The sequence below is a fragment of the Corvus hawaiiensis genome, chromosome 1, assembly GCF_020740725.1.
Source record: "Corvus hawaiiensis isolate bCorHaw1 chromosome 1, bCorHaw1.pri.cur, whole genome shotgun sequence".
NCBI lineage: Eukaryota > Metazoa > Chordata > Aves > Passeriformes > Corvidae > Corvus > Corvus hawaiiensis.
This window is the reverse complement of record NC_063213.1, coordinates 25678620-25700166: the sequence shown is the minus strand read 5'-3', so window position 1 is coordinate 25700166 and position 21547 is coordinate 25678620. Positions and strand designations below refer to the sequence as shown.

The following is a 21547-nucleotide window of genomic DNA, read 5'->3' as shown; positions in this document are numbered from 1 at the left end:
AATGCATGCACGCCACATATACTTGCCTTGTATGCTGCATGTTGAATCAAACTTAGGTAAAAATAGCACAGAGAGACTGGTAAGACAGGCTGAGGGTGGGAAACAGTAATTCCTCTACTGGGGTGATGAGGACTTTCCAATTCATTTGCCATGTCACATATCACCTGTACATTTTACCACTGTCCACTGTCATCTGCAACAAATCTGCTGTGGCTTAAGAGCGTATGAAACAAGTGCTGGGCCACACTCTGGGCCGTGGATCACAGTTTGTTTCCACTATTCATTTTAACACACCGTGAAATAGATAAAGTATCAGTGTTTTTGTCTTGATTTCTACATCATCCATATATAATGTTACTAGGGGTGCTCGTGTAATTTTACTTGATCTTCTGATACCTGGTACTCTAGATGACCACCTATTACTCCCATAAGATCTCAGGAAGATACAAAGGGATACTGGTACCTTTCAGGGAATGTCTTATTAAGATACGCCCATAAAAATGCAGCTGGTTTTGGGTGACAGCTATGAAGTACGACACAACAGGGGGCTGATGTTAGATAAAATATATTAGCTAACATTTCTGGGGCAAGTAGTTTCAGAAAGAGACACTTGTGACATCTCAGACTTGAGAATACAGTGATTTCCTAGAGTGTGAATGTGCCTGTAAAACTAATATTAGGATGAATGTCAAACAGATGTCGTAAGAAAGCTTGTCAGTCAACAAGCTGCTAGGCTGAAAAAAGTTATGCTGTTGCAAGATTCTTTTTACAAGTATTAGAGAATCTGAAATAAACTTCTGATGAAACTTGGGCCTAAACCCAAACTTTTTCTTTTTTTTCCAAACGGCAACATACGAAGCTGGAGTCATAGGACTGCTGCAACAGGAAAAATAAAAATAAAAAAAAGCATAGCACATCTCTATTTCCTTTACCGTATCTCCCCTCTCTTTATCACAGCCTCCCAGAAAATATCTACCCTATTATAAGACTTCCCGTCTTCCCTTTCCAGAAACCTTGCTTCTTCCTCTTTATCCTCAGCATTCACCCCACTGCATTGTCCCTTTTGACTCCCATCAGTATGATCCCAATTGTCCTGTGTACCCGACCACATATTGACCTACTGGGCTGCTGAGACAGAGGGTGGATTATGACTGAGTTTTCCTTCTTTTTCCTCAGTGGAGATAGAAACAGGGTAGTTTTCCTTAGTCTGTCTGCTGGTTCTCATTCAATTTAGGAGCTTATTTTTTTTAGACCTCTTTGTTTCTGAAAAATTTTATAGAAATTAATCAGCTGATTCAAAGACATTAAGTAGGTATGGAGGGCTGGATGGATGGAAAGAGAAAGAGAAGTATACATAGTACTAGTCACAGACTAGTTTCCTCATGAAAATAGGCTGAAGTGTTCCTATTTGAAACTCAAAAGCAAGTTTGTTCCCCAAACAAACTTATAAAACAAAACACGTAACATTTCTATTGATTTCAACAATTAATTTATATTATATCAATGGAACCCATACAATACAGTGTAAAAATAGCTCTAAAATAATTGTTTAGTGAAAACATCAGTTAGCTTTTTGGGCAGATGACTAAGTTGCTTTGTGCAAGTGCGAAGTAGAACAACACTGAATCTCTTGCTATGGATATAAAATGAACACAGGTGTGAAGTGTGTGGTGAAGAGTAACAGAGATATGTGAAGATATCTGCCTACTGAAATCATCAGAGGTGATACACAACAACCCCAGAAAATTAATTCTTAAAAAAGCATCATGCAAAGATATCCAAATAATTCAGGCATAGGTGGAGGGGCAGGTGGCTGTTGTCACCCTCTCCATTATTAGGCTAAGATATGACTCTATTGAGTGACAGGGTCCTAATGAGTGACTGCTCCTTCAGCAGTCACACCCAATGATGTGCCTCGAGGTAAGCTCAACCATGAAGTACTGGGTGGCAACCTAAACTGACTCCTGGAGCAAGAAGAGTGCACTTGGTTAGCTATGGCAGCTCAGGTAACAAGTGGTAGGTGCTGAAGTTATCATTGATTTACCAAACTTGCCCAGTTAGAAGGGACTTAGCATGGGAAGGCCAGAGAACGGTAAAGGAAAGCAGGACAGCTCTCCTGTGGGAGAACCTGATAAAAAGGCAAGCCTAGCTACTAAGCTGTATTGTAAGAGCTGCATATATCAAGACTGTTCAAAAGACTGTAAAGATACAATTTAAGTTCTTAATGCATTGCTAAAAGGTAGACAGATCAATGAAGATTATTACCCCCATTTTACAGAGCATGAAAGTGAAGCACAGTGAAGCATATTCAGAGTTAGCCTTCTAAGCTGAAATTTCCTGAGAGGTTCTCTTGGCAGATCACAACGCTTTTATTTTTTGTGGTTTTTTTAAGGTATCCCTAGCTGAATGGCAACTGTTTTCCTGTTCATGTGAGAAGATGGCTGTTCACTGAGGAGACAGGCATTTATTTTCATCATTATCAGATTTCAAATTGTTTTCTAAAATCAGACTTTCAACATGAATGAAATACAACTGCAATGCAGTGCAACATGTAAATATCTCCCAGTTTCTGTGACCTAACATATTTATAGGTAACAAATATATTCTTTCACTTTTAATATAATCTCACCTAACACAAGAAATAATCCTTCTTAATTTTATCAGCAGAGACATATCAAAGGCCTCCCCTCCCTTTGCCATGTCTGTAAAGGACACAACCTTGGACTGTCATTGCTCCAATGTAACTTTAACTATCAAGGTCCTAATCCCAGCAAAGCAAAAAATGCTGCGTTGGTGTTATCAGTAATAGAAATGTTTGCATTCACATTTAAAATGCATTTCTTGGACTGCAGTTGGACATTTCACAGAATAACAATGCTGAAGTGGACAGTTTGTAAGGTCAGAAGCAGAAGGCTATCTATATGTATTAATGTGTGTCACACACCATACTGTACATGGCGTGCTGTACATGCACACAGCCAGAAATGGAGCAGGGAAAACACAGATGGGAGAAGTGTTCCAGAAGGACAAATGAACAAATGCCCTCAGGGGGGTTAACATAGGACCCAAGGGTAAATCTTAATGGGAAACAGAAACTTACTGAGATTTCAGAAGATTTTATTTTCTTTTTTACCAAAATAAATTCTTGTCTGGTTAAGAAAAAGATATCCACTTGTCTCTATTTAAAAAACAAGGCTACTCTTTATTGCATGCAGCTTTGGTATGGCTAAATCAGAATCAGGTTTCCCCTTTCAAGTTCCCCCTTGTCCAAGTACCCTCTCCTAAATATCTTAATTGCTCACTGATTCACACATAAGAAGTGCTACAACTGGATTCCTTCCTTAAACCTCGTGTGACTGTCGTGATGCTGAGCCAGATCCCTCTTTCTTCTAATTTTGGTATGAAATTTCACCCTGGGTCTTGCTAATCTGTCCTCTTAAATTATCGTAAAATTTGAAGACAATTAAGGGTTTGATACATTTGAATTTTGTCAAGAAATAAAACAAGGCCATGCCACAGGCTTGAAGCACTGGCATGCCACAGTAGAGACTATTTAATTGCCAGTGATTTCCCCAGTCGGGAGGCATTGCTCCTTTCTAGGAAATGCTGCTACTTCAGATTACATTCAAAGATGGTTCAAGAATAACATGTGACAGGGACTCATCCCACAAAATACTTACAGAGTCGTACAGAAAGTACGAGTTGGAAAAGGCCTCTTAAAGACCATCTAGTTCAACTCCTCAGCCGTGAGCAGTGATATATTTCACTAGACCATGTTGCTTAAAGCCCCATCCAACCTGGCCTTGAACACTTCCACAGTGAGACATCCACAATGCTATGTCTTCTCTGAGACACAGCAGAATAGGCTTCTTACTCTGCTAGTGTTTGGACTCAAATTCCTAAACAATCCTGCTTGTCAAAGATGTACTTGAGGAAAAAAGCCCCCAAATCTCTAAAAGTTCTCATGCTACAAAAATACAATCTTAAAAGTTCTGGGGTTTTTTGTGTGTCTTTCACAAGTCCTTTTTATACATCATACAACAGAAAGCAAGCACTGTTCAAAAGGAGCTGCAAAACAGGTGTTGTATGCAAAACAACAACCAGTTTTGAAAGCCCAAGGGTTAACTCAAGGGACTCCCTTGTCAATGCTTCTCTAAGGGAGTCAGACACAGTAATCTGCATAGCACTGTTGATTAAAATAAATTACACCAGGTTGTATCTATCTGAGGTACAGGTTCCTCATATAGGTACAAAATGCAGTGCAGGTGGAAACTGTACTGAGATATTTAATGTAAATTCAGACTTCAACTTTCTTTATAGAGACAGGGCTTTGGTCCTCCTCTACTAAGCACAAAGAAAGACTGCAATTCTGGCCCTGTTCAATTGACAGTGTTGCCAGAATCCTTGGTGGACTTAGATTATCACTTCAAGTATTCAGTATGTTTCTTTCCTTTTTGTTCATGGATAAATGGATACATCAATTGTGTTGAGCTGCTTAGAGAGCAGCTTATACAGAACTTAACTTAGTATTTTTCTGCTTCCCAAATTTAACTAAATTTTAAAAGTCAGTTGTTTGTTTCTAACTTCAAAAGAAATTTGGGGTGATTTTTAACAGCATCTGAATATTTTCTACTGATTAATCTATTAGTGTGATTTTAGCACCCTAGGGTTTCAAGATACCTGACATCAGATCTCTCAGATCTTACAACTTGAACCTACCATTGCCAAGATGATGTCTGCAATAAAGTTGTAAGGATTGGCTTGCACATGAAATTAATTTGTTGACCTACACCTACATACCAGGTATGGGCTCGGTAGTCTTTGCCTCCATAGTCCTGCAAACTGTAAATTTATCTGCAATGAAGAAATAGCACACAATTAAAGTGAAGGTAAAATCCCGAGCAATGGAGCTGTGTATGGAGGGGAAAACCCCCAAATCCTCAGTATATCAATAATTTCTGTGAATATTACCCCCAATGGCAGAGTAATGTCCTAACACTGATTAACTGAAGTTTAGTCAGTATTGTACCTTTAAATAGATTTCGGCCTTGCTCAATAAAGATTTCCTCTTAAAAATGAAATAGAAATATCTGATCTCTTAAAAATCTGATCCTTTGAGCAAATGATTCTTAAGAATTAATAACATAAAAAAAAATCCATTCTTATCCTTCCTTCATATTTAATTGCCTTTGTGGTTTACTTTGCTGTAACACACAGGCTGAAACCATGGAGAAATGAGTGATTGCTCATAACTTCTGGGGATAAATGTCTAACTGCAGCACTGCAGATACAAAACCAGATTTTGCATAACTCTGTGACAGACTAATAGATGATTTCCTAGTAGTGAGTCTTTCCTTGCGGCTCCTAATAAACCTACTGTGTCTTGACATTAGGTGAAGCTGCCATGATACTCTAAAATGAAGCATAACGCTGTTTTGTATTAAGTTCTTCTCCCTCTCCGCTCATCAGAAACAGGGATGGTGCCCTGCTTCATTGTTTTCCTAGCACAACCAAAGGAATATTACAAACTGTAGCCAAATCGATGGTTCAACAGCTGCCTTTGTTTCTGCTCTGAAGTATAAGTAAAATCAAAGACCAACTACACTAGTTTGTTTTACTGTCAGCCAGGGCTGACATAAAGCAAATGGTGACATTTCATCTGAAAAATGTCTTTAACTGTAAAAAGGAAATATTAAATATTTTTAGTAGTACCATCAAAATGAACATCTCTTCAATTTGATCAATGTTACAACTCTTTACATATTGAAGGTTAATTAGTCAGTTTTGAACAACAGAACAACAACATAAAAAGAAAACAGAAAAACAGGGGAAAAGTGTAAGAAGCAACATAAAAATTGTTCAGCCAAATGAGACAAACCATCACATACACATAGACAAATGAGGGTGTTGGTGGATAAGCAGATGACCTGGCAACATGTTCTTGTAGCCCCAAAGGCAGTTGCATCCTGAGCTGTATCAGAAGAGTTTGGGGAAAGTGTTTGTCTCCCTCTACTCTGCCCTCATCAAGCCCACATGGAGTGCTGACTCCAGCTCTGTAGTCTTCAGCACAAGAAAGACAGGGACCGAGCAGGTCCAGATGAGGCCACAAGGATGATCAGAGGGCTGGAGCATCTCTCCTATGAAGGCACACTGAGAGAGTTGGGGCTGTTCAGTCTCAGGAACAGAAAGTTCTGGGGACAATTTACAGCAGCCTCCCAGTACATAAAGGTGGCCTAAACACTGGCCAGGGACTGTTTTACAAGGGCATGTAGGACAAGGGATCCATGATAGGACAAGAGGTAATGGCTTCAAAGTAGGGAGGGGAGGTTTAGATGAGATGTTAGGAAGAAATTTTTCACTGTGAGCGTGGTGAGAGTAAGTTGCCCAGGGAAGTTGTGGATGCCCCATCCCTCAAAGTGTTCAAGGCCAGCTGAATGGGGCTTCGAGCAACCCGGTCTAGTGAGAGCTGACTCTGCCATGGCAGGGGGTTGGAACTAGATATCTTTAAGGTCTCTTCCAACCCAAATCATGCTATGATTCCATGATTTTCTACAGTTTTGCTAACTTTATTCAGGAGCTGCTTCTGTTCAGACATGTTGCATGGTCACTATCAGCATGAGTTACTTTAAGCAGATAATCTAAGGAGAAAATGACTGAGGAAAAGATATACTAATGTGAATCTGTACAGGATTCTTTAGCCTCTGCGCAGATTTCTCTGCCCCTTTCTTAATCACATACATGTATATGTATATATATACAGTATCTATATAAATTATAAACACATAGACACAGATATTTTTAAAAGTACATATGATTTATTATCTACCAATATCAATAAACCCAGCTAGTTATATGCACTATACTGCATATATGCAATCTGCTGCCAATCTACAAACTGAAAAATTGGAATCATGAATACAAGGAATACAATTTGCAGACTTCTTTTGAAAAAAATGCTATTCCATCTCATTCTTTGGAGTAATGACAATATGATTGTTGAACCCCATACAGGATGAGAGTAAGGCTGACTGTGTCTTTCAAATTAGAAGTGGTATTAATTCATGCAAAGCTTGAAAATTTCCTTTGCTGCATTTTATTTCCTAATGACAACTCAAAAAAATGGCACAACAAAATGCTTTTAGGAGAAAAAGGTATCAAATAGTGATACTAGAAACAGGCACCTATGAAACTGTACTCCTGGGTCACCATTTAATGTAAGGAATTGTAATTTTCAAGGTTAAGTATTGTTCATATATTGTTCAATGTATTGGATAGATAATTGATTGTAAGTATCATAATGGAATATTGAGTCCAACATTCTGCCTGATTCTCTCAGTGCTTTATTTTTCGAAAATAATGTTTGTGTATTAACATCAAACCATACAGGAGTTTATCTGTCAACACTGTAGGAATTACATGGTGAAACCTTTCGTAAGCAAATACTATTATGTTCTGGTAGTAGGAGCATGTGTACTGTCATAAATAAGGATGTCTTTTTTATCAAACATTCTGAATAACACAATATTTTCTCAGAAAAATCTAAAGATATATAATTATCAAATTAAAGATTAAAAATTATGTTGAGTGTCTGCTGAATTGTTCCTTCTAAGCAATATGCTTATCAGATTTAACTTCCTTTAAAAAACAAGAATTAAATCAGGCATCAGGATCCTTAGAGGTCATAGTTTTCTGAGTATAGCAAAGCAGCTGTTGTTTTTAATTAGATTTGCAGGTCCTAAGCATTTCTGAAAATAAGCTAGTGAGATTCTTATGAAAATATTTATTATTTAAAATTATTTGATGGATGTATAGTATAAAATATTTTAACAATATTTTTGTTTGTTTTGACAAGAGATCCACGATATGTTATGACAGAACAGCCAATACTATAATATTTGTTATGACAAAACAGTCATAATTTCTAATAATATTTGATTATCACAAAAAGATTTCACAACTAACTGTTTTTAGTATTTTACTGCTTGTCTCTCAAGCCACAAATAGCTTTCCTGACTGCTGTGCAGATCCTTCTAGGGTGTGTACAAGCAAACACACTTTTGTATGTGTGGTTTTGTTTTTTGTGGTTTTTTTTGGTAAATCCTCTTGACAAAAATAATGGTATTCATTTTCTCAGTAATTAAATACACAGCAACTGGACCAGCAGTGTGAATTTCTAGAATAAAATACAATGAAAATATTTTGGTAAATATTCATTCATCCCTACTTCCTTTTCATGAGGCTGTAATTTTCATAGTTGCCTACAGAAGTATCATTGCTGTTTGGCTTCTCTGAAGATTCCAATATCAACTAAGTATCAAAGTTTGAGAGGCAAGAAATCCCTGCTCTGAAACAAAATTTCTCAACTTTTCAAGCTTTGTATCTGGGCTGCAACTCCTAAGCCAACCATTAATTTCTGTCTTTAGAATAAAAACTGGATTTAGATTCCTTTAGAACAAGGATTGTCTCTTTTGAGTGATAACATTACTTCCTGCTACTTGTCTCTCAGAGCATAAAGAGCGGACTTGCTTCCAGACATATCAGAATCTAACATACTGGACACACATCACAATGTAGGCATCTCTACAATTTGTGATACGTGCCATGCTGAGCCATTCAAGGATAGCTTGGGGAACAAATTCCCATTTCTTAGCAAGCCTAACTAGGCCCAGCACAATGTGTACAATGTGATTAGGTTGCTTCCACGCTATGGTGACATTACCATCTTGTTTGGAACTACCTTTGCTGTACTGCACTGTACTGGCCTGCTGCAGAGATGCTATGGAGATGTGAGGAGCCAGAGTGAGGCAGGGTTTAGTGATTGCTCTGTGATCCTGTGGTTTTTACATAAGAACTGCTGTTGAGACATAGCCCTGCACAGATATGAATGAGATAATGTCCTCTACTGCCAAACAGTTCTCACTGAAATAGTGTGGGTTTAATTTTTCAAAATGTAATATTACCCTTTTTTAAAAGGGCTGTGGCACACTACTGGCAACGTCTGTGTCTGGATGAGGAGGATTATTTCTGGTGTTATATTTTTATTTCTTTCCCTTGATTGCTCCTTTCAACTTGTTTTACATAGACAATTAAGGAGATGGCATGCTCTTCACTGCCTTGAGTGGGTGGTCACCACTGTCACTGGTTTATCTTGTGATGCCATCCCTGAAAAGTTATTCTACTAGAAGTGCTATGGTCTTGCAAATGTATGCTAAATTTGGCAACCTCAAAGACTTAGATTTCTTTTTCATTTTCATTGATGAAATTTTCTGAGGAAACAGAAGTATATTTTGGGAAAATGGCTTTGAAGGCCTAATGATGTTTTATTCTATCCTTGACTTATCTGTTTAGAATACCAATGGATGTTTTCTTAGGTACTCCAGGAGAAACTGGACTGAAATCACTAACCATTAAATAATCTTCAGATGTAATCTTTAGGACCAGAGTTCTTTAACTAGATTACAGGTCAAAGAAGTTCTAGGCCATCAATATATTCTTGAACAATCTACTCTCATCTTCTGACTATAAAATTACCTACACTATATAAAATATTTATCAGAGATCATTGGATTTCTCAGTCTGTAATTCTTAAGGGTGAAATTAATTGCATATGCTGATTTACTCAATCATTTCAGATTTAGCCAAAATTCATTGCAAGAAAGTTAATATATATTGTAATCAACCAGTATCAATGATACTCAGCACTGTTGTTAGACAATCACATTTCTCCAAATACTGTTATAGATCTTGAGCTTGCTGCACAGATGCCATGACTGTGAATGATACGGTAGTTGTCTCTCAACCCATAACTTCAACATAGCACTGTACAAGACAATATTTGTCTAAATACAAAGTCATGCCCTACTTCAGATGAGGTTTCTACAATTTTAGATGACCTAGACTTTAGCTAAATAAAATATAGAACTGTTGGTCTTATTAATTAAGACTTGTAACTTTTACTGTGATAGCGTATGAAAGCTCAGGGCAAGGCTGAGATGAGTAACTGTGCAGTAGTACACAAATGTGCAACTGAAACACTTTTCAGTTTTGCAGGACATGCATTTCTTCCACAAGTGGCTTTCTGACTACTGAGAACAAGGCACAATGCTTATCACAGCATGACTATGGTGGAACAAACCATCCTGGATTACCTCTCTACTATAGTGGATATCACTGTGGAAACAAATGTTCCAGCCTATAAAGTGGAATTTTGCTATAATGCACCACAATTATGTCGGAGTTAAAGACAAGAAGAAAAAACTGATTTCACCGAAAGAAGGTGAAGAAACTTAGATAGATCGCATGTAAATTCTTGAATGGAAAATAGTCATGACTCCAAGTTTCTAGATCTGAATGTCTAGGAATAAAAATCCTTCCTGAGATCACATATAGCTTCCTTTTGTCATCCATTCATCACAGAGGTGATTACTCTTTTAAGTACCATTGAAAATTTGCCAGCCAAATACAAGCCAGACCTTAGTCCTTCTTACCTTGTGAAATTTGTTCTGGCTCCTGGTTCAGCACACTGCTCTGCCAATCAGCTCACCTTTGAAAAGTTTGTTAAATTACAGGCCTCCATTCAATCACCTGTAATACGTACTGTATAAATACTATTTATCTCCCCACCAGTACTTGTACAGGCATTAAGTAATTTCCATAAGGCTACCCAAGAGTTATGAAGAAGAGATATCAAAAAAAGTAGGGTATTTTTATGTTGAAGGTGAAAATACACTCATCTGGTTTTCTTCTTGAATATTAGTAGCGGGACTGTATGCTTCAGTGCTCGAAAGCATAGTGACCACATTATCTCATATTATCAAATGCATCATTAATGTACTTCACCTGACCTGACAGTCGGAAGGGAAAGAAAGCTGCTCTGCTCACATCTTACAGCTTGGCTTAAATTTGTCCACTTTGAACACCACCCTATAGGAATTACGGTTTTAAGTTCTGTAATACAGAACTTAGTATCTACCACGAATGACTAGTCTTAACATCTGTCTCAGAACAAAACATTCTCCTGATGCAATGGCACTTAACTCAGGAGGTAGCTGCCTGTGGGTCTGGAGATGAATATCCAGAATTCAGTCATTGCTCGCTTTCCATTGGCCATTTGAGTCCTTCTCAGAGCTACCAACTAACTTTTGTACATTCAAGATGGTCCTACTGAAACAAATACTTAAAAATTACAGTTAAATCTAACTAAATGATTCTCAAATGTAGGGAAGACATAGGAAGAGACTGTGTTTATGAACCTGTGATGAGAACATACAGCTTAATTACCAGTTTCATTCAGGCCTGGTCCATAGGTCTGCTTAAAGGAGTTAAATAACTATGATTTTCTTATTTAAAGCAGCAGTGGCCCTGAGGTAATCCCGTCTTCAACACCTACATTGCTACTGTGTGGAAGCAACATGTTCCTGATACAGACAGGCAAATTGAAATTTGTTTATATATTTTTATATGAATTCAAACTACTTTATTCAAACTACTCTGCTGTCAGCAGAGCCCATATCCATGAGGTCTGTTCTGTGGAAGGCAGATCACAGACAATGTTCTACTCTTGCATACTGTCTCTGTAGCAGTCCTAAAAGGATTTCCTTTCCAACTGTTATCTGCAGAGCACCAAAGGTGAGGAGCTCCATTACTTTTTTGACTCTAAAGAAAGGGAAGGATAAGAGCAGAAAATCAGCTGTTTCCAGAATCCCTTCTCCATCTGTGTAGTTGTCATTTGTCTTACACTTACATTTTCAGTTACTTTGCGCAAGCCGTTGTTTTTTTGATATGTTAGAATAAGACCTTAGCACTGTGTTCCGCTGTGATTATGCATTCCATTAATGATTATGGGGCTGCGGTAGAAAATAAATAACAACAATCCTATTTTTCATTAAAGAATTAAATTGTTATATTACGTAATAGTCTCACATTTCCTTAGTTAAGATGACTGACGACTGTGATGCACTCTATCAAGACTTTCAAGTGGGATGCTACTGCTGCACTTTCTGATAATTTTTACTGGTTTACAGGCTCCTGAGGGAAGAACAAAGGGGGCGCTACTTTACCTTCATCAGTACTGAAATGTTTCCTTTACCAAAGAAAAACACATTAATACCATTTTAAACATGGTGTAAAATGTTGAAAATCATAGCAAACAGTTGGGGGAAAAAATGCAGTGGTAGTCTAGAACTGACTCTTATGCTTACAATTTATTTCAAATGTTTCCCTAGAGCTATTGTTTTCTACATTACTCCTGCAGCTATGGCAGCTGAGGTGTCAGTGGACCTCAATGACTTGCACTAAATAAAGTGGTCCTTACGAAGTTCAGAAGACATAATTCACAGTTACAGCTACAGCCCTCTTGTAAGGAACCCCAGATGTTCCTCCACATTATCATTCAGAGCACTTACACAGCTCAGCTTTGCCAATCCACACTTAAAAGTCACAGAATCATGCTGGTTGGAAAAGACCTTTGAGATCATCAAATCTAGCCATAAACCTAACACTGCCAAGTCCACCAGCCTAATTCAACCTCTCTCTCCTGGTATGTAATGCCTAAGTGTGGAAAAGATTGAAATGAAACAAGAAGATTCCTCATGGAGTGATGTAATATCCTCAGTGCTTTCAAGAACCAGAGAATCTAGCCACAGATATGTTTAACATATGAAAGTGTAAGGATCATCAGATGTTGCTTCTTTCACTCAGGCTTTACCTTAATTTAAGTTCTCCCTGTTAACAACCCAAAGAGCAAGATATTAAATAGAATGAAAAATGGTGGAATCTTCTATAAGGAGAACAAAGCAGATGTGAACAGGAGAAAAAAGCAATCACAAAAAAATATTTAGTTTTAGATATTGTCAAAATGCATATTGTAGTTAAAAACGTTCTTGTAATACATTTTTTAAAAAACCAACTCAGTCTCAGTAATATGAAACCTCCAAAAGCACTTCTTATTTAATCTTGGAGCAATAGTGGAAAAGATTTCCTGGCATATGGGAATTACAGCAGAAGAATGAAGAGAAGAGTGAAGTGCAAATGCCATAGTATAATTCTATATGGAATATTTTAATTGCAGGTAATGGCAGATTTTCAAATTTCTAAGTCAAGGAATTGTGCTCATTTCTGAGACAGAATTGAGTATAATAACTGCCCTTGAAACAATATCAATATTTCTTCCTGAGCAGAGCACAGCATAGTAAAATGCACTAAAAGATGAAAGCTCTTTGATCCTCTTGCATGCTTAAAGATACCAGAACAGTGCCAATACATTTTGAGGAAGAGGCTAGACAGAAAAGAAATATTGTTTGCTAAGATAGCACAATGTCCCAAAATAGTGGCACTGAGTGTACTAAGGACTACAGCAATACTTATTGTTCATAGTTCTATCCCCTTTTTTCTCCACTTCATTCAGGTGAAGTCATTAGTATGAAAACAGATTTGATCTTGACATACACGATAGCTCTATCATTTTAGCCCCCAATATTAGGGAAAGAAAAGCATCTGGATTATATCACAGTGTAGATCTTATGAGCCAGGAGCAGACTGAATAACCAGAATCCCAGAAGTCATTTACAAGAGCCATTGAGCTTCTTTCAATAGTCCAGTGGTTCGGCTGCACTCAATGGTTTGCCATGGCTCTGCTGCCAATTGCCAGGTGATATTTTCTAGGAAGATTTAATCTATTGACTTCTTGTTTATTGATGATGCCAATTACCTCTGGACTCCATTTTAGTTTGGAGCTATGTTTGCATAACACTATCAGGCTCTGACTTGACTTTTGCCTATAAAAATCAAAAGTAATCCACTGACCTGAATGCAATGGCCCCCAGGACTTAAACATGGAACAGACTGGTGTCTGGGTCCAGATGAAGCCTGTAGTTCTTTTAAAATTATGAATTGCGTCAGGCTAACTTGTACCCTGAGCAGCTTAGGTCTGGCCTTGACTGGTTATCTCAAGCTTTGGTTTCAGCTGAAACTAGAAAACTGTAGGGGTTCTTCCTCCTTTTCACTGCTCATATAGAATCCATTTTTGTTGGAACCCAAAGTGCAGAGAATGTTTCTCTGCCTGTTCTGAAGGACCCATCCTGCCTGGAAAACACTGCTTTTGACCTTCATCCATAGAGAAAGCTGCCAAGGCTCTGGGATGAATTAAAATCTACAAGGGTGTGAGTTAGGTGGTAGTATAATATATAGTTTGTTACAGAGTGAAAAATTTAGAGTTTTTAGGTTTATTAGTATAGTAAGTAGATGAAAGCAAGATGGAGGATCCTTGTAGTTTTTTCAGGTCTCTTCCTTCTTCTTGACCTACTCCATTTTCTGCAGTGTTAGTAGTACAGAATGATATGTTAGAAAATGCCGCAGTATAGGCTACGTGAATAGATAGTTCATTAGGCATTGGTAGAAAAGTAAAAATAATGTATGCTTTTTGTGACCACTGGTTAGTTTACCTTTAAAAAGCCCTGAGTTTTCCTGCATTTGCCGTTTGTATTTGCCCTGCTTCATGCTATGCTATCGGCATGTAAATTACTGGTATGATATAATAAACAATCTGAAGACGGGGAAATCCAAAAGACCCGTTTGTCTCTTATTCCTGGCAAGGACTTTCTCCCCCATCTGGGGAGGACATGTGGGGGTCGAGAACCTTCACACATTTTTGCCTAGTGGAGCCCCAAGCAAACCAAGTGGATGACACATGAGTAATTTTGAAAGGAAAGCGAGAAATGATGTCCATTTTTGTTTTCACTTCAAAATGGTACTTAAACTAAATTTCAATTTAAAATTAAATAAAAGTCTGAAAAAAATGTTCAGGGTAGATGGAGCCATTCTGCTCTAATCTGAAATCTTTAATATTCTTTTTAACCTTTCTAGGTTAAACCAGAAAAAAGCACCACTAAATTGTCAAACAGAAAATGTAAAAATAACACACTTAAATCTTATCCAGACACTGTACTTTAAATTTTTACTGAACAAATTTGTCAAAATGACACATTTTATATTTAGATTCAATGCCATTTTTCCATCAGAAGTCAGTGATGAAAAAAATGTCATTCAGTTCTGCTCATAGTGCTGCAGGAGTTTATAGTAAAAGATAGTTAAATGAGGTTGTAAAATGTAATTATAATTCAGTCTTTAACATAAATTCGAATGTCACACTAGAATTCTGAGGGGTGGTTCTAGATACATAATAGATTTCCTCAAAGCTCACTGATTTCACTGCTGATAAGGTCTCCAAGAGCACTTGCACTAGGGAAGACTCCAGGACCTCAGCTATGGGGTTGAAACCTGGTGTGCTATGTACTGGAGAAAGTAAAGGTTGAAGTAGACCCTGTTTTTAAAAGGCAGAGAAAGCCCTTTTGCTGTCAGGACAGGTAATGTGCTGCCATATTCCAATGGAACAGAATAAAGTCCTGCATTCCCAGTGAATATGTGCCTGAAAAAAAGAAAGGAACACTCCTTTCTTAACTCTCTCTCTCCCCAAACTATATACATTTGTTGAGAGCATAAAACTTCCATTTATTCTGTAGCTTTTAACAGGAAGCCTTTTTTTAACATCTTGGGACATGGGCAATCTGGCCTCTAGGTTGAGTTGCTGCACAGTGGGGGAAAATGTAAAAGACAGTGCCCTGTCTACTGTCATTCTTCCTCCAGTCCATGTTCTGAAAAGACTTGCATGGATTTCTCATTCATCACCTTATCCTGAATGATGCTCAAAACCCTCAGTGATGTCTAGCACGATACTGGGAAATGAGATGCTGGAAAGCAATGCCATGGAAAGGGACCTGGGGTTCCTGGTCAATGGCAAGTTGGATATATGCAGTGCCCTGGCAGCCACAAGGACCACCCGTGTCCTGGGTGCATCAGGCACAGCATCGGCAGCCAGGCAAGGAAGGGGATTGTCCTGCTCTGCTCTGCACTGGTGCAGCCTTACCTCGAGTCCTGTGTGCAGTTTGGGTGCCACAATATAAGAAAGATACAAAGCTGTTAGAAAACATCTAAAGAAGGGCAACCAAGATGGTGAAGGGGCTGGAGGGGAAGCTGAACGAGGAGTGGCTGAGGTCACTTGTCTTTTCAGCCTGGAGGAGACTGAGGGGAGACCTCATTGCAGTTACAACTTCCTCATGAGGAGGGGCAGGCACTGATCTCTTCTCTGTGGTGACCAGTGACAGAATCCGAGGGAATGGCCTGAAGCTGTGTAAGGGGAGGTTTAGGTTACATATTAGAAAAAGGTTCTTCCCCCAGAGGGTGGTTGGGCACTGGAACAGGCTGCCCACGGAAGCTGTCACAGCACCAAGCCTGACAGAGTACAAGAAGCATTTGGACAATGCTCTTGGGAACATGGTGTAAGTCTTGGAGCTGTCCTGTACAGGGCCAGGACTTGGAGTTGATGATCCTTGTGGGTCCCACCCAACTCAGCATATTCTCTGATTCTGTGATGATAATTGAATTGGTGAGTCTACCAGCTTCTCCTTTTTCCCTCATTTTCACCCCTCTGCCATCACCTCACAAAAAAACCAAACCAAAACAAACCAAATCATAGCAACAACAAAAAACCAACCAAAAGAACCCCACCCCACAGCAAAAAACCCAAATCCAACCAAACAAACCCCATTCCTCCCTTCCAAACAAAACCAAAAACCAAACCCAAAATCCGTTTCTCAGATTAAAATAAAGTTTATCCCGGCTAAATGTGTGCAAGATTTGTCACCCAGGCTGCTTCACTCAGAAATGAAAATGTAAAGAAGTGTAAACAACAAATAACCTCAAAAAAGGAATTAGCATCTCAAAAAAAAAAAAAAAAAAAAAAAGAAGAAAGTTATCAAATATGCATTTGTTTATCACAGTCAAGTTTTATGATTCAAACCTTATTCATATATATTTTATGAAGAGAATATCCATTGTGGTGGCAAAATTAAATGTATTTTGAAACTTGTATGTGACATTTATCTATCTGCTCTATCAGAAAAAAGTTGTCATATTCACTCAGACATATATTACTTTTTCAATTTCCTGTCAGTAATGTTTTTTTAATGTTCTTTAGGGGGAGACCACAGGATTTCTCATTTCTAACAACAAAGACCATAATGCTTTAGAATTATGTTTATGAGTTTATACCTAAAATTTTGCACCACCTTTTTTTTTTTTTTTTGAGATGAACAGTTTGTTCTTATCCATGATAATCATGGGGTTTGGGTTGTTGGGGGTTTTTTTTGGTTTGTTTTCTTTTTTTTAAAGAAACAGTCAAGTATCTGACAGTGGTCTGTCTTTTTTTCTTCTTTTAAAGTTCATCATACAAAACACAAACTTTTGGTGCAATTTTATGATGATTCAGGTTCTACTGTGAGCCACAAGAGATAACATAGAAAAAAAAGCACAAGTATTGAAACTCCTTATCACATATCTTCCCTTCCAAGGGGATGATTTTGATAGAAAGTTCATATAAACCAAATGCTTTGAATCAACAATGCTGTGCATCAGGTAAGGCCAAAAGGTCATAGTTAGAGATGAAACAGAAACTAATTAAGAGAGTTAATTGACAAGATGGTACATCTGTCATGCAAAACAGTGGCTGGAGAGGTGGAAAGTGAAGATGGCAACTTCTTTCTCTGAGTTGCTATTAACTATTGTAGAGAAAACTTTATGTTGTATCCTATAGGCTCAGTGTAAATCCTGCGGGAGATGTTGAAGTCCAGTGGGTCAAGCCCCAGGTAGAAAGGACACTTTTTTCTTATGGGGTTTCTTTGATAGTATGACCCCATCCACAATACAGAATAGGGCACACTCTTTGATGGTAAGAAAACAGGAGAATTCCATGAACAACATTCAAGGTTCATTTCTAAACAAATGCAGAACATTTGAAATCAAATTAGAAGATATGCCTCCCCTTCTAAGCATACATAATATCTAGGAGTAAAAACAAATATTTGGTAAAAGTGACAATAATTATGATGGTGTACAGGACAGAAATTCTTACATTATAAGACTCTTTCATTACATTTGTGACATCTGATGGTTGGAGCTGTGCTGGAAATACATTTATGTTGATCTGTGGTCTGAAGAATTAGTGTATCCCTTTTCTGTTCTAACCAAAACAACAGGGTAAATGGCCAGAGAAATGTAAAAAGCAATCTGTCAAAAGGAGAGACATTTTCCCCCCTTCTACAGGTTCAAAAGGTTTTTTTAAACCAGGAGAACCTCAGAGATGTAAAGTCTTCAATTATGCACAAGAGATTTTTAAATAACATCATCCTGCAGATGGAATACTTAATCTTACTTGAAAGAAAAGACACTCAATAGAAAAGACCCTCCCCTTCACATTGCAAACCATCACTTAGTTGTATTATCAGTAAAGTTAAGTACACTTTAAATAATTCAGATAGATACTATTACCTTGGTGTCTATTTATTTGGGAAACACAAAGAAGCAAGCAAGCAAAACAGGAACACAATTTTCACCAAAAAAAAATGAAGAATGCCTCTAGACTCATTCAAAAAATAAGGCAGGTCAGCCAGTGATAAGTTCTGCATGTCCTTCCTCAGCTGCTACCAGGAACTGAGTTAAAACTACTGTGACTGCCATGGTGAGCTTAAGGACAACATTACCAAAAGGACTCAAGTATCATTAAAAAGAACCACTGTGTGGTATTGTAAGCATGGAATTGATTTAATTTAATGTTAGACACCTAGCATTAGAAATCCAGTCGTAGACTGCCATTCAAAACTCTCTCTATTCAATGTAGAGAGTAAAAAATCTCTGCAAGATAATTTATCGAAGCTTAAAATGCCTGCCTTAGATCAGTCCTATGTTTTATTTTTTAAGAGTGTCTATTTGTTTCAGTGATGACAGGAAACAATTACAACTAGCTTAGATTGGATGCAGCCTAAGTTGCCTTTCATGTAGTTAAAATTAGGGAAAAGGAATTCAAATCAGGAGTCTAAAGAGACGTAGGACTCTGCTGAGCAGTCAATTCTAATATTGACCTACAGTCTCTAGGTCATTCGGAAAAACAAGTTCCCTTTTTACTGACCATCTGAATCTCAGCGGTACATAAAAGGAGGGTAAAATAATTTTGAAAACACCCTAAAAACTAAAATAAAATCACACAAACTTTTTCTGGGAATGACACTGAACTTTTCTTTATATTTTCTTTTGTGAGTTACTATTAAAATAAAACAAGGCTTTGAGAAGACCTCGCTGTTTGAAAAGATGTGCAACACATGCACAAAATGAAATCTATTTGACCATCCTTGTCTATTACAAATATAAACACAGAGATAGAGATTATTCACTTAAATTCCTTCAACTTGACTGGTAATATCTTGACACATTTCACTGGGGAGGGTATAACTTACACAGCTCTTAAAAAGTAAGTTTAAGAAAAGGACACAGCAATGACTATGGACTAAAGATTTATTAGAAAGATTCCCTAACCATCCCTTGGAAGTAAAATTTCCATTCTGTGCAAACTCAGTGAGAAATTGCTTTCTTGACATGGTACTCATTTATCTCCCCCCACTCTGTGTTCTTTGAGGTCTCCTTTTGCATCATTTGTTGGCTAGTATGAGGCCGATTTAAACATTTTTACATTTGTGCTGTTGCCAGAGACCACAGTGATTTAGTGAATCAGGAATGCATCATTCATGTTTGTTCCCTCTTTTCACTGCATATGATTTTAAGGAGAAATAAAAGGCAAGAGAGAGCCAAGGGTACAACTTGCCTCAGTAAGTGCTTCTTAGGAGGGGCCCTTTCCATTGATGGATCAGGTTATGAGAATTTGAGCTCGGCTCAGTAATATTTAACATATATATTTTTATTTGTATTCAGAAAAGAAGCCTTTTGTTGCAGCATACTTACTTGTGACATTTTGTTCTCAATATATGGGGTGTAATACATTGTTGTTTAAGGACTTCCATGTAAGCAAAGGTCTAATTATCCATCACTGTATATACAGAAGCATGACCCTATCTGAACAGACAAATGCTTCTGTATATTACTAACAGTATTTATAGGTCAGTAGTCTAATGTTAAGATTGTAAATAATTACCCTGAGAAGCTGGTAAAAAGCTAGTCAAGATTTTGTTCTATACTCATTTCCAATATCCCCCTTATACTCTTATAAAAACACAGTTTGTGACTGCAATTTCAGAACATATTCAATCAGCTCTTAGACTTTGCAGATGAGAATCAGGGCTTCCTATGCCTTTCTGTATCTGGTGAACGGAGAATCAGGTAGTTTTACTCTCTTTGGACCTTCATGAACAAAAATTTAAATTCAAACTCTTATTTTTTCCAAGCAGTCATTAAATTTCATCTCGATCTCTGGGCGGATTTTTGTCTTGGCTGTTGTGGCAAAAATTCTCATCTGTGGTAGAGAAGAATGTGGTACTTTTTGCTAATATCAATTACATGCTAACGTTATTCAAAGGTGTTGACTTTATAATTTATCTAACCTCTGTGTGCATTGGTTCTTAAACTTTCTGCTTTAGGTAAAGGAGTATCTTTCAACAATGAACATAAACAACAACTGTTTTCAAATTCATGTGTCTACTTGACATCAAAGATAGGTCACTGTCTCCTACAGGTGTCTGTACCTGAACAATAGGTATGACAGCTGGGACATTTTGGTGCATCAGAGAAATGAGAGACATTCTCCTGGGTATAAATAGACTATCCAGGAGAGCAACATATGGATTTAAGCGTACAGAGTGGTGCACTCTATTTGCTAATAATAATTGTAAGAGACTGTAAATACAAAACCCATACATCAGTGTCTGTACGATTAAAATTAAGAGAACTATAGTGCAGATTCCAAAAGGTGTTATTTAAATACCTAAAAATGGAAGCCACCTCCCAGCACTTTGGAGGGGTCTGTGGAGGTGATCATCAACATAACAGACATGTCCAATGTCTATCACAACACACAGACCATGCCATCCTGTGGGCACATGTTGGGAAATATTTTCCCCGCAGTTCTACTAACAAACCTCAATTTTCTTGAACTTCTAATTACTTCATTCTGATCTCTTGTGCAGAGCTAGCAATAGTACCAGTCTACATAGTACCTGCTAGTAGTGAAAGGGTAGCATGTTAACATCCGATATCTTTTAACTCTCATTTTGCAGTCATTCAATAGTACTTATATTTTTTGTGGGAAATCAAACCCCTAGAAAAATACGGACCTAGTTTTATTCCTCATATTAATATGCGGATTTAATTAATAGAAGGCAGACAGTTATGGCCTGTGCACAGTCATGATTACACACATCTAAAATTATGCTCGAGACAGATCTGAGCTGAAACAGAGCAGCACATCATCTTCCATGCCAAGATGAGAAGGTTTAGTTTATTTTCATTTGTCACCAGAATAAAGATTCAACTGACCCCAAAGACAGAATTATGACTCAAGGGGTAGTTAAAATATTTATTATTTCATTTCCCTGTGGGTACTTGTATCTCTTCTGAGGAGATGAACACGGATTTCCAGGTAAGCATACATTCACCTAAGTATGTGTATACATGCACACATGCATGTGTTCACATCAGTGGGAAGCAATTC

General features: G+C 37.6%; 1 protein-coding gene across 3 annotated transcripts in view; it reads right to left on the bottom strand.

Annotated features, from left to right (window-relative positions):
• POU6F2 (POU class 6 homeobox 2) overlaps positions 1-21547 on the bottom strand; it is a 331080-nt gene that overhangs the window by 29778 nt on the left and 279755 nt on the right. The window lies entirely within an intron of this gene.